The sequence below is a fragment of the Hyaena hyaena genome, unplaced genomic scaffold, assembly GCF_003009895.1.
Source record: "Hyaena hyaena isolate Hyena2069 unplaced genomic scaffold, ASM300989v1 scaffold_1223, whole genome shotgun sequence".
In the NCBI taxonomy this organism is placed as follows: domain Eukaryota; kingdom Metazoa; phylum Chordata; class Mammalia; order Carnivora; family Hyaenidae; genus Hyaena; species Hyaena hyaena.
Genome location: NW_024081860.1, coordinates 174,547 through 187,077, shown reverse-complemented (window position 1 = coordinate 187,077; position 12,531 = coordinate 174,547). Strand labels below are relative to the sequence as shown.

Here is a 12,531-nt window from a genome sequence, read left to right as displayed (position 1 = left end):
AGAGTTGAGTGGAGTTGCGATCCTGCAGGTGGGGCCAAAGGCCAGCACATAACAGCCTCAATTCGTGCCACCCAATGAAGCCTGGCAAAATCACAGCTTAGATATTTGAAATGAAAGAAGACCGATAGGACACCTGAAACTAATATAACATATGTGGTAATGATACCTCTGTTAAAAAAAAAATAATAAAAAATAAAAGAATACTGAGAAAAATGCAACAAAAATGGTAACCACTCATGAGATTCTTGGTAGAGTTTATTTCCTTCTTTATATTTATCTGTAATTTTCTAAATTTTCCATAAAAGGGGCACCCAGCCGGCTCAGGCAAATGAGCATGTGGCTCTTGATCTCAGGGTTGTTATTTTGAGCCTCGGGTTGGGTGCAGAGATTACTAAAATAAATTTTTTAAAAAACATTTAATTTTTCTGCAAGAAATGTGCATCCTTTTCTATCATGATATTTCTCTCTTTTTTAAAGTCGGTGATACAAAGTAAAAATATCTACTATTTGTACACTTTATAGCAGCAGTGTTCAAACATTTTTACACTCTTAAGAAATCCTGAGAGGAGCGCCTAAGTGGCTCAGTTGGTTAAGTGTCCAACTTCGGCTCAGGTTATAATCTCACAATTTGTGCTTTGAAGCCCTGCATCGGGCTCTGTGCTGACATCTCAGAGCCTGGAGCCTGTTTCGGATTCTGTGTGTCTCTCTGCCCCTCCCCTGCTCACACTGTCTCTCTAAAAAATAAATAAAAACATTTTAAAAAAATAAAATAAAAAAAGGAAAGAATTAGAATCTCAAAAGGTTTGGCTTATGTGGTTACAATGTCAAGATTTACCAGATTATAAATTAGAGCTGAAAAAGTTTTGAAATATTTGTTAACTAATATAAAATAATAGTAATGCCCAGTATATTAAAAAAACTTTTTTTACATTAATTTTGAGAGACAGAGACAGAGCATGAGCAGAGGAAGGGCAGAGAGAGAAGGAGACACAGAGTCCAAAGCAGGCTCCAGGCTCTGAGCAAACGTTCAGCCCAGAGCCTGATACGAGGTTCGAACCCACAAACCACGAGATCATGACCTGACCCGAAGTCAGATGCCGAACTGACTGAGCCACCCAGGCGTCCCTAACCCAGTATGTTTTAACACAAATAGCACTTAGGTAAAAAATAATTGGATCTTCAAAACAAAAATTCATAGAATGAGTCACTGTAATAATTTTTGTGAATCTCTAATATCTAATCTAATAGAAAGCGGCAGGACATCTCATACCTGCTTCTGCGTTCCATCTGTTACCGTCCATGTGAATGTTGTGTAGGCTCTGGGAACCTCACTGCATATGTGTAAGAGATTTACAGTGAAGAAAGGTAAATAACATGTTAGAATATTCATGAAAATAGTTTTAATCTTGTAAACCTCCTGAAAGGGTCTGGGGGACCCCCAAGACTCGGTGGCCACGCTTTAAAAACCACCATTTTCTTTATACTATACCAAATACCTTCACAAACAAATCTCATTTGACTCACAAGAACACTTGGAATTGGGCATGTTTTTAAACAGATGAGGAATCTGAGAATCAGAGAGGTCAACCAGTTCATCCACCATCACATGGATTCCTGTCTTCAGAGTCTGAGTCTTGGATTCAATTCCAGATATCCATCACATCAACTCTGAGAAGCTTTTTAACCACCGGTCTTTTCCCAGAGCAACAGCCTGGGGGCACACTCAAAGATTTCTTTTGTACACAATAATTAGGATGGCTAAATATATGAACTCTAGAATGTGGTAGAAAAACAGAGATCCTGAGACTTGGGGAAAACAGAACATGACAAAGCGTAAACAAGCCCAGGTCCTGGCAGGCAGGAGCCCCAAGTTCTGGACGCCAACTCCTTCACTCATTGTGTGACTTGAGACAAAGTTCTTTACCTCTTTGAGCACCAGGATTGCCTCATCTGCAAAATAGGATGATGATATCTTACCTGCCTGAAGGCATGGTTTGGACCAGACGATTGCCCAAGGTCCCCTGTGGTGTCATTTACCAAAAATTCCAGTCATTTGGAAGGTAGCAATACAAACAACTAAGCTGAAATGGACTGTCCTTTTGAAACTATGGTTTCTGTAACACTTCCTTTTTCTCCAGAGTAATATTTGGAACTTGGTATTTATAAAAATGTATTTTAGTCACCTTTCTTGTAATTCCTTCTATCCTTATCCAAAAAACGTGGCCTTGAGAACAATTCTTGGAAATCACTTGAAAAGTTGCTATGTGGAGACCCAATGCAATTCAGCAGGCCCCACAAGTGTAATGAACGCCTACTGTTGTGCTGCATACATGTAAGATTCCAGCACGCACACCTGATTTTATTTCTGGGAATGCTACTTGATTTACACATCATGTACTTAAGCTGCTTATTTTTCCTATTTTTTTTTATTGTGGTAAAAAAAATACATAACATAAAATTTACTATTTTAACTATCTTTAAAGGTTTCTTTATTTTTGAGAGAGAGAGAGAGACAGAGCACAAGCAGGAGGGGGCAGAGAGAGAGAGAGGGACACAGAATTTGGAGCAGGCTCCAGGCTCTGAGCTGTCAGCACAGAGCCTAATGTGGGGTTCGAACCTACAAACCATGAGATTATGACCTGAGCCAAAGTTGGCCACTTAAACCGACTGACCCATTCAGGCCCCCCAGTTTTAACTATTTTTTAAAATTTATTTATTTTGAGAGAAAGAGATCACAAACGGGGAGTGAGGAGGAGGAGGAGAAAGAGAGAGAGAGAGAGTAGGTTCCACACCTAGCACAAAGCCCAACTTGGGGCTTAATCCCACAAACCATGAGATCATGACCTGAGCAGAAATCTAGAGTTGGATGTTCAACTGACTGAGCCACTCAAGTGCCCCATTAACCGTTTTTAAGTACAGTTCAGTGACACTAAATATATTCACACTGTTGTGCAACCATCACCAACATCCATCTCTACAACTCTTTATACCTTTCCAATCTGAAAATATACCCATTAAATAAGAACTCTCCTTTCCTTTCCGCCCTGGCAACCACCATTCTATCTCTGTCTCTATGAATTTGATAACTCTAAGTACCTTATATCAGAGGAATCATATAGTATTTGTCTTTTTGTGACTGGCTTATTTCACTTCACATAATGTCCTTTGGGTTCATGTAGCAGGTGACAGAATTTCCTTCTTTTTTAAGACTGAATCCCATTCTATATTGTATGCATACACCCCATTGTGTTTATATGTTTATCTAATGATGGACATTTGGGTTATTTCCACTACATTTAAGCTTTCCAAGCCTTTGATTAAACTCAGGGTGCCTAGGTGGGCCAGTCAGGTAAGCATCCGACTTCAGCTCAGGTCATATCTCCTGGTTTGTGAATTTGAGCCCCACATCAGGTTCTGAGCTGATCGTGTGGAGCCTGCTTGGGATTCTATCTCCCTCTCTCTCTCTGCCCTTCCCAAGCTGTTCTCTCTCTGAAAATAAATAAATAAACTTTAAAGAATAAATAAATAAAGATTGGAGAAACTCAACACAGATCAAAAAGAAAGGAACATAGAGCAGGAGACATGGCTCAGAGAAGTAAGCATGGCGTTCAGACTTGAGATGTAAATTCTAGTACTAAAACAAAAACCCAAAAACAGATTTTTGTCTGTTGTTTTTCCCTCTTTTCTAAAGAACTGTTACTAAATTGTGTCATAAGATCATGGAATGTACTGCATTTAGTTTCACATTCCACAGAAAATGTAGCAAAATTCCTGAAAAATTCCATTAACTTTATCTTTGAATATATCAATGTAGTGTACAATTAGGGAAACATTTTGATCTGAATGATCACACTTGATTTTACAACAATCTTACAAGATAGTCAGGGTGAGTTATTTGTGCAATTTCATAGATGAAGAAGCTGAGAATCTCAGCTGTCATCTCGTCACCAGCAACATGGGGTGGGGGGGGGAACACCACTGAGGTCTCACAAGTACTCCAGCTGTGTCTCTCGCCCCTGGCAGTAGCTGTGAATTAGCATTTGAAGTCACATCCTAAGTATGATTTCACTTCACCCTGAAGCAAAGAAATCTAAGCTAGACAACATCTTAAGATCCTTCTAATCTTGGGGCGCTTGGGTGCCTCGGTTGAGCATCTGACGTTGGCTCAAGTTGTGATCTTGGGGTTCATGGGCTCGAGCCTTGCATCGGACTCCTTTGAGCCCACTTTGGATCTTCTGTCCTCCTTTTTCTCCGCCCCTTCCCTTCTGGGGCTCCCTCTCTCAAGAAAATAAACACCCACACACACAAAAAGATCCTTCTAATATGATGATTTAATTGGACAGTTTTCCATGACAGTGAGTTCTTATTTTAAAATCTGATGTGTCTGTGGGAAAGCATGCCTACTAATGTATGTATTTAGTTAACAATGAAATCATCTCAAGTTCTGTTAAAGACCCTGCAACAGTGAGAGGAAATCAGCAAAAAATGACAGGGGAGGGTAAAATTGTACAGGTTGTGTAAGAAAAACATTACTCTTTGACCCACGTGCTTAGTTTAGAAAAAATAGGCATAAAGTTGATTACGTGTATGCTGGTTGGATTAAGTTGATGGTTGGCCCAAGTTAGGAGTACCTAGAGCAAAACTATGAAGTGGTCAGATTAATTGCCCTTTGAGTGCGCCAGGCTCCTTGCAAAGCCTTGGATTGTATCGTTCTCAGCTCTGCCCAGGGGCCCGGTGCCTTCAAGATGCCTGTCTACCCAGCCCTACCATGCACACTGAGTCCCTTTTCTGGATAATGCTCCTTCCTCTGCACTTTTACCTGTCTCTTCATCAAAACTTGCCTATTTGAAACTTCTAGCTAATAATGGCAGATTGTCTGTAGACATTTATTTCCCCTTCTTCCTCAAACCCATTGCTAGAGTAGCTGTAAAGGAATTTTAAATGCTATTAGGGCAAAAATTAACAACTACAAGAAAGGGGCAAGAAGGACATGGTAGAAGAGAGATTTCAGCGATTTCTTTGGAAAGACAAAGTAGACATCAAGGGCACCAACTTAGGAAGGGAGGAGTGTTCCAACTTAAGTGGAGGTGGATGTGGAAGCAAAAAGAAAGCCACTGGCTCACAGGCTGAGTGTCTGGAGACCCCAGGGACTGAAGAAGGACAGGTTTGAGTGAGGCAAAAGCACTGGTGGGAAGACTAGACAACTGGGTAGTTTTCCTTATTCCACTCATGAGATAATAATGCCCCCTCAGCCAACAGGAGAGGTGAGGTTTGTTCTTTTGGGAAACTGAACACTCAAGGGTTTAGATTTGGAGACACTGACCATTTGGGGACATAAAGAACAAGGGAAGGTGGAAATGAGCACCAGCCTGAAATTAGCTTAATTAAATGAATGTCTACAAATCAACTGTGGGGACCTCAGCCTTTGCCCCACCCTGCCCTCAGAAGATCAGCAATGAACCCTATGCCTGGACACCACTCAGGCTGTAGGAAATGGAGGGCCCTTCTTTTCTTCAGACATTGAACAGTTTTAGAAAAATGAAGTGCAAACAGTTTAGGGTTCCATAACAAAAAGGACAGCTCAATGACCAGTCCCCTAAAAGAGACTTCACCAGTCCACGAGTTTAACCTACACATGTAGAGCTACACATCAGCTTTTCAAAAAGTTATCTCACTCTTAAATATGAACAGTCAAGGATGACTACAGATTTGGAAAAAGCCTCTAACATGAAAGAGATTTAAAACCAACCAACTAACCAAGCTAACCAAGCCTTGGAGGAAGAAGAATACAGGAAGATGTTGCAACTATGCCATTAAAGTTCCTGAGGATGGGACAACCAAGATGTTACAGGAAAGTACTTTTTAGATGAGATTAATGTTTATATCAATAGACTTGAGTCAAGCAGATTACCCTGCATACAGTATAGGAGGTTCTCATCCAATCCATTGTAGGCCTTAAGAGAAAAAAGAATGATGTCCTCTGAGCAAGAGGGGATTCTGTAGCTAGACGGCTTTCAGACTTAAGCTGTAATATCAACTCTTCTCTGAGTTTGGCCTGCCAGCCTACCCTACACTATAGATTTGGATTTTTCAGTCTCTACAATCATGTGAGTCAATTCTTAAAAATGAAATATATATATATATATATTCTCTTTCTCAGGAACATGCTAACTAATACAGAGGTCTACAGGAAAAAATGAGAAGCAATGCCTTTGCAAGGATGGAAAATGTTACCAATTAGTGTGTGGCAAAGATTCAATAAGGTAAATTAATTAGGGGTACGTGGAAAACCATGCAAATAAAAAAATAAGGCAATTATTAATTCCAGGAAAAACAAAAGATTATACCTCAGCAATGAACAATATTGGTTTGTCAAGGAAATGTAAATGCCTATGATTGACTAGCCAAAAATGTTTGTATAATTATCTGAGGAGAAGGAAATGAATCAGTAAAATCTAAAACTGATAAGTTGAGAAACATGATGTAAACATATTGTTCAGAAACATGGAGATGAATGCTAAGAAAAATTGCCCAAAAAAGGATATGGGTAATTTTCTATGTGTACAAGGGTAGGAGGTTAAAAAAAAAAAAAAAGGCAGAAGAGCTCAAGTTTTTCATCATAAGCCTTTTTAACTATTTGAACTTATATTCAGGTATTATTTTGATAAAAATTAACTGCAAAATGCTTGCTCACTTGCAGCTCCATTCCTTCTGGGTTCTATTGCCAGGTAATTAATCTGATATAGCAATAAAACAAAGCTTGCCATGTTGTCTAATCCTATCAGATAAGTTATTTAATTTTTAAAGGGTTTCATTGCTATTGTACTAAAGAGAGTAACTGTAAAAATTTTAAATGAAGACAGGAAATATGTGTGAAGAGTGGAGAATATTCAGGGTTTTTGGTGAGTATGTTATTTGAGACCTAGGGTATCATGGTATCTCAGTAAACATCTAAATTTTTTTTTTACATTTATTTATTTTTGAGAGACAGAGAAAGACAGCACACAAGTGGGGGAGGGGCAGAGAAAGAATGAGATACAGAATCTGAAGCAGGCTCCAGGCACTGAGCTCTGAGTCAGCACACAGCCCAACAGGGGGCTCAAACTCACAAACTGTGAGATCATAACCTGAGCCAAAGTTGGAAGCTTAACCAACGGAGCCACCCAGAGGTGCCCCATCAGTAAACATCTAATATGAATTCTGATTGAAAAATCTAAAAATAAACTTGGGACGCCTGGGTGGCTCCGTTGGTTAAGTGTTCAACTTGGTTTCTGCTCAGGTTATGATCTCACAGTTCATGGGATGGAGCCCTGTGTTGGGCTCTTCCTTAGCAGCAGGAAGCCTGCTTGGGATTCTCTCTCTAGCTCTCTCTGTCCCTCCCCTGCTTGCAATGCATGCACGTGCTCTCTCTCTCTCTCTCTGAAAAATAACAAACAAACAAAACAACTCATGCTCAGGATTACTCTGAGTGTAGGGCCCCATCTGCAAGGTAGCATGTGTGTGTTTGTGCGGGGCAGGAATGGTCACAAATGCAGACCCTTGCATCTAAAATATTTCGTGCATTGGTTTCCCAGGAGACACTTGAAATTCAATGACTTTTTCATTTCCTTGGTTCTTGAAGCCTTTTTGATATTCAAGATGGTCTGCTAAAATGGAAATCTTCCCAGGGAAGGAGTGCCCCTTAGCAGGAATTACTTTGCTTTTACTATCGGGCCTGAGAATGGAAAATTGAGGGATGGGGAAAGGCTCAGGTGGTGGCCTCCCAGGACTAACTGCTGGCCAGGTTTTTGTTTTTCCCAGTAACCAACCCAGATCAGTGAGAAACTAGTCGTAGAGGTGAGCCTGATGCATTTGCAGTAGCAGCAACTGGCCAGGAGGTAGCAGCCCTGTGTCGTTCTGGAGCCTCAGCCTCTGTTCCCACTGGAGCCGTGGAGGGAGCAGTGCAGGGTCATCCCAGAGGCAGCTGAGCTGAAAGAGTAGGTTTATTCCATTGCTGCTGGAATGACAATGAGCACTCAGCAAAGAGGTGATCTCTGTAACCAATCACTAAGACCGCCTGAGTGGCTCAGTGGGTTAAGCGGTGGACTTTGGCTCAGGTCATGATAATGGTTCGTGAGTTTGAGCCCGCTGTAGGACTTTGCAGACAGCTCAGAGCCTGGAGCCTGCTTCGGATTCTGTGTCTCTCTCTCTCTGTCCACCCTACCCCTCGACTTGCTTGCGTGTGTGCCCACCCACTCCCTCTCTCTCAGAAATAAACATTAAAAAAAAAAAAAAAGACCACTCCTTTGAATACACCCTCAACATGTTTGCAGGTCTGGGTCATTCCATTCTCCGCTTCCCTAGACTTGGCCCATAGCAGCAAAAAGTGGCCAAAGAAAACATACTACTGTGTTAACTGCTCTCGCTTTAAACCCACGTCCACAAATACAAGAGGACCCTTACTCATCTTCTGTGTCCCCAGTGTGTTCGCTCTCACACTCTCTGCTAGTTGTCTATTTTACCCTTTCAACTCACTCTGCACACCTCCGGCGTCCCCACTCTGCTCATGGGTATGCTTCCCACTTCACAGAGGAAATGAAGCAGCTGTAAGAGAGCTTCCCAGGCACTCCTACCAACAGCCACACCCTGATAGTTGGCTTTCCCGCTTGTTAGTGTGGAGGAACTGTCTAGGCTTTTAGGGGCAACCCTACCTGTGCCCCCGATTGGAATCCCCTCTCATCTCTACGGGAACAGGACTCCAGCAATTTTCCGTCTTTTTGTCCACATCAGCTTTACTTTCTCTCCTGTGTTATTCTCATGAACACACAAACCTGCTCTTATCTGTCCCATCATTATATACAGTCTCTCTTTAGCCCCAATGCCTGTCAGCTTATGGCCTCATCTGTCTCCTTCCTTTTCCAGTAAAATTTCTGGAGTTTTCCATGCTCGAGGATACTGTCTCCATAGCCTTTCTCCCCATTCTTCCTTAAACCTGCTGCTATCAGGCTTTTGTTCAGACCATTCCAAAGAAACTCCTTCTGACCTGCACATCACCTAAATCCAACTTGGTCAACTCTTTGCCCTCATCTTAACTGTACCTATAGAAAGCACTTGACAGGGTCGCCTTGGTGGCTCAGTCGGTTAACCATCCGACTTCAGCTCAGGTCATGATCTCACGGTTCATGGGTTAGAGCCCCTGGTTGCGCCCTGTGCTGACAGCTCAGAGCCTGGAGCCTCCTTCAGATTCTGTGTCTCCCCCTCTCTCTGCCCCTGCCCTGCTCACGCTCTGTCTCTCTCTGTCTCAAAAATAAATAAACATTTAAAAATAAAAAAAAAAATAGAAAGCACTTGACATAGTTGATGACTTGCTTCTCCTGGAAACACATCCTTCCGTGGCTCCTGGGTCACCATGATCTGACTTCTTGTCCTCCTTTCTTAGTTCTTTGCTGACTTTTCCTCCTTTTCTCTCCAGTCTCTTAATCTTAAACTCTGTCCTTGGACTTCTTTTCTAAACATAATCCCACTCCCTTGGTGAGTTCCTCTAGTCTCCTAACTTTAAACGCCACTTGGATGTTATAGCTCCCAAATATACACCTCTAGTTCAACTTCTCCCTGGAGCACCATACTCTACACATCCAATTGACTACTCAATATCCACATGGCCATTTAATTGACACCCAAATTGATATCCTGATATTCCACTGTTCTGTCCATGGTCTTCCTGTCTCAATTAATGGCAGCCCTGCTAGTTTCTCAGGCCAAAATCTTCAGACATCTTTGACTCTTTCCTTTTTCTCACATCCCGTGTTTATTCCTGCAGGAAATCCTAAAGGCTCTACCTTCAGAATATATTCAGATTCCAATCGCATCTCACCACCTCCACCACTACCAACCCTGGACTAAGCCACCATCATCTCTCCCTGAATCAGTGCATAGCCTCCTAACTGGTCTCCCTGCTTCCACATGAGAGTTACTGCAATTTCATTTTAATACAGCAGCCAGACTGATCCTTCTATAAAAGGCCAGATCATGTCATTCCTCTGCTCTAAACTCTCCAAGGGTTCCCTGTTTTAATCAGAATAAAAGTAAGGTCCTTAGAAAGGTATATAGAACTCTAGACCAGCACTGTCTAATAGAAATATGATAGGAGAGGAGCACATGGGTGGCTCAGTTGGTTAAGCACACCAATTCTTGATTTCAGTTCAGGTCAGGATCTCATTGTCATGAAATCAAACCCAATGTTGGGCTACGAGCTGAGCATGGAGCCTGCTTGGGATTCTCTCTCTTAAAATAAATAAATAAATATATATATAAAATAATATATCTAACATAAAATATAGTATAATATATAGAAAACATATTATATAAATGCAATCTATATTATAAAATATATAACATATATAAATAATATATGTAATATATTAAACTTATATATATAAAATAGTACCACATGTGGCATTTTAAATTTTTTAGTAGTCATAATAACAAAGTAATAAGAAACAGGTGAAATGAACTTTAGTAGTATATATTTTTTCAAAATTTTTTAAGGGACACCTGGGTGGCTGAGTCGGTTAAGGTTAATGATTTCACCGTTTGCGAGTTTGGGTCCCAAACTGAGCTCTCTGCTGTCACCATAGAGCCTGTTTGGGATCCTCTGTCTCCCTCTCTCTCTGCCCCTATCCCCCCCCACCCCTGCTGGGAGGGAGACTGAGGATCCCATCAGGCTCCATGCTGTCAGTGCAGCCCAAGTCAGGGCTCATTCTCATGAACAGTGAGATCATGACCTGAGGTGAGATCAAGAGTGGGATGCTTAACCAACCGAGCCACCTAGGTGCCCCAATTTTAATAGTACATTTTATTTAATGCAGTATCTCTAAAATATCATTATTTCAACATGGACTCCATATAAACATTGAGAAATTTTACACTCTTGTTTTCATTCAATGGTTTTGACATGTGGCACGTCCTTTAATCATACAGCACATCTCAGTTTGGACTATACACATTTCAAGAGCTCGGGAGCCATGCATGGTTAGAGGTCACTGCGCAGGATAGTGCAGCTCAAACCCACATCCCTCAAAGGAGCCTCCTGCTCCCCTTCACCTGGCTCATTCAGCTCCTGCCCACGGGGCAGGCTTATACCTCGGGACTTTTGCACAGGCCATTTCCTCTGCTCTCCCTCCTCTTTCCCCCCATAACCTCCCAGATGCCTTTTTCACCGCCTCGCCTTCCCATACATGGCCATCCTACTTAAATGGAAACCAGCACACTTCCCACTCTGACACTTCCAATTCCTCTTACCTGCTTCCATGTTTTCCCCTAGCACTTACCACTTTCTAAAAGATCACATATCCATTAAGCACTCTATTTGCTCACAAGAGAAAAGTTCCACAAAGGCAAGTGCCCTTGTTTGGTGACATGTTCCTAGCACTTAGAAGAGTGCCTGGTGCATAGTAGGTGCTCAATAAATGCCTCTTCTTTCTTTTTTTTTTTAAGTTTATTTATTTATTTTGAGAGAGGGAGAGCAAGCAAGTGGGGGAGGGAGAGAGAATCCCAAGCAGGCTCTGCATCACCAACTCGAAGCCTGACGTGGGGCTCGAACCCATGAACAGTGAGATCATGACTTGAACCAAAACCAAGAGTCAGACGCCCAACCAACTGAGCTATCCAGGAGCCCCTCAATAAATGCTTCTTGACTGAATGAATTAAGGAGAGCATAATTTTATCTTCCCATGAGGGTTCTCACGGCTTGGAGCCAGCATCTCACACGATACACAAGAAGCGCTCATTCATCGTAGGGTGATTGAAATAGGAGCTGTTTCATCTGTCAGCAGTCGTTGTGAGAAAAGGCAAGGATAGCTCGATGCAGCAAGTACCATCTGAGTGTCCACTATGTGCGCAGCTGTGTGGAGTGGCCACACATCGATCCTAACGACGTGGCCCCATGTCCTATAGGCAGCCCTGAACTTCCCCCGGGCAGCTGCAGAGGCCAGAACCAACGCCAAAGTGGGGCAAATTGATAGAGACTAATTTTAATTTTTTTGGTAAGAAGCTTTGAATAATTAGCATCATTAAAAAGGAGTGAGACTGTGTCTTAAGAGATCTAATTATGGTCCCCAATCTAGAAGTCACTATTGCTGAGAGGGGGGCTCTGTACTGGGAGCCGGACTAAAGTCACCTTTACCAGTCTAAGATACTTGAGCTTAAATGTTAGTGGAGTAGAAATAATATGGGTTCGTTTTGTTTTGCTTTTTAGATTTTATTTTTAAGTAAGCTCTACACCCAACATGGGGTTCAAACTCACAACCCCAAGATCAAGAGTCTCATGCTCTATTGACGGAGCCAGCCAGGTGCCCCAGTAATATGGATTTTGACATCCAACAGTCTGGGTTGAAGTCTTACACTGTTTACCTGCTGCTATTTGTAAAATTGTTGTATTTTTTAGGATGTTACCTGAAATCTCCAGGGATTTGTTTCCAGATAATACATATAAAATGGTCTTCCACAGGAGTTGACATGTAATAGAAAGCAAACAACTTTTTTAACTTTACT

The 12,531-nt window shown here is 41.7% G+C and overlaps 1 protein-coding gene across 1 annotated transcript in view; it reads right to left on the bottom strand.

The window, feature by feature from the left end:
• The window catches only part of GCM1 (glial cells missing transcription factor 1), a 29,084-nt gene extending 27,580 nt beyond the window's left edge, over nt 1–1,504 (bottom strand). Inside the window, exon 1 of the mRNA XM_039222960.1 lies at nt 1,271–1,504. The gene's annotated coding sequence lies outside the window, so the exon portion shown is untranslated. The remainder of the gene's footprint in view (nt 1–1,270) is intronic.
• Between the last annotated feature and the right edge of the window lie 11,027 nt (nt 1,505–12,531).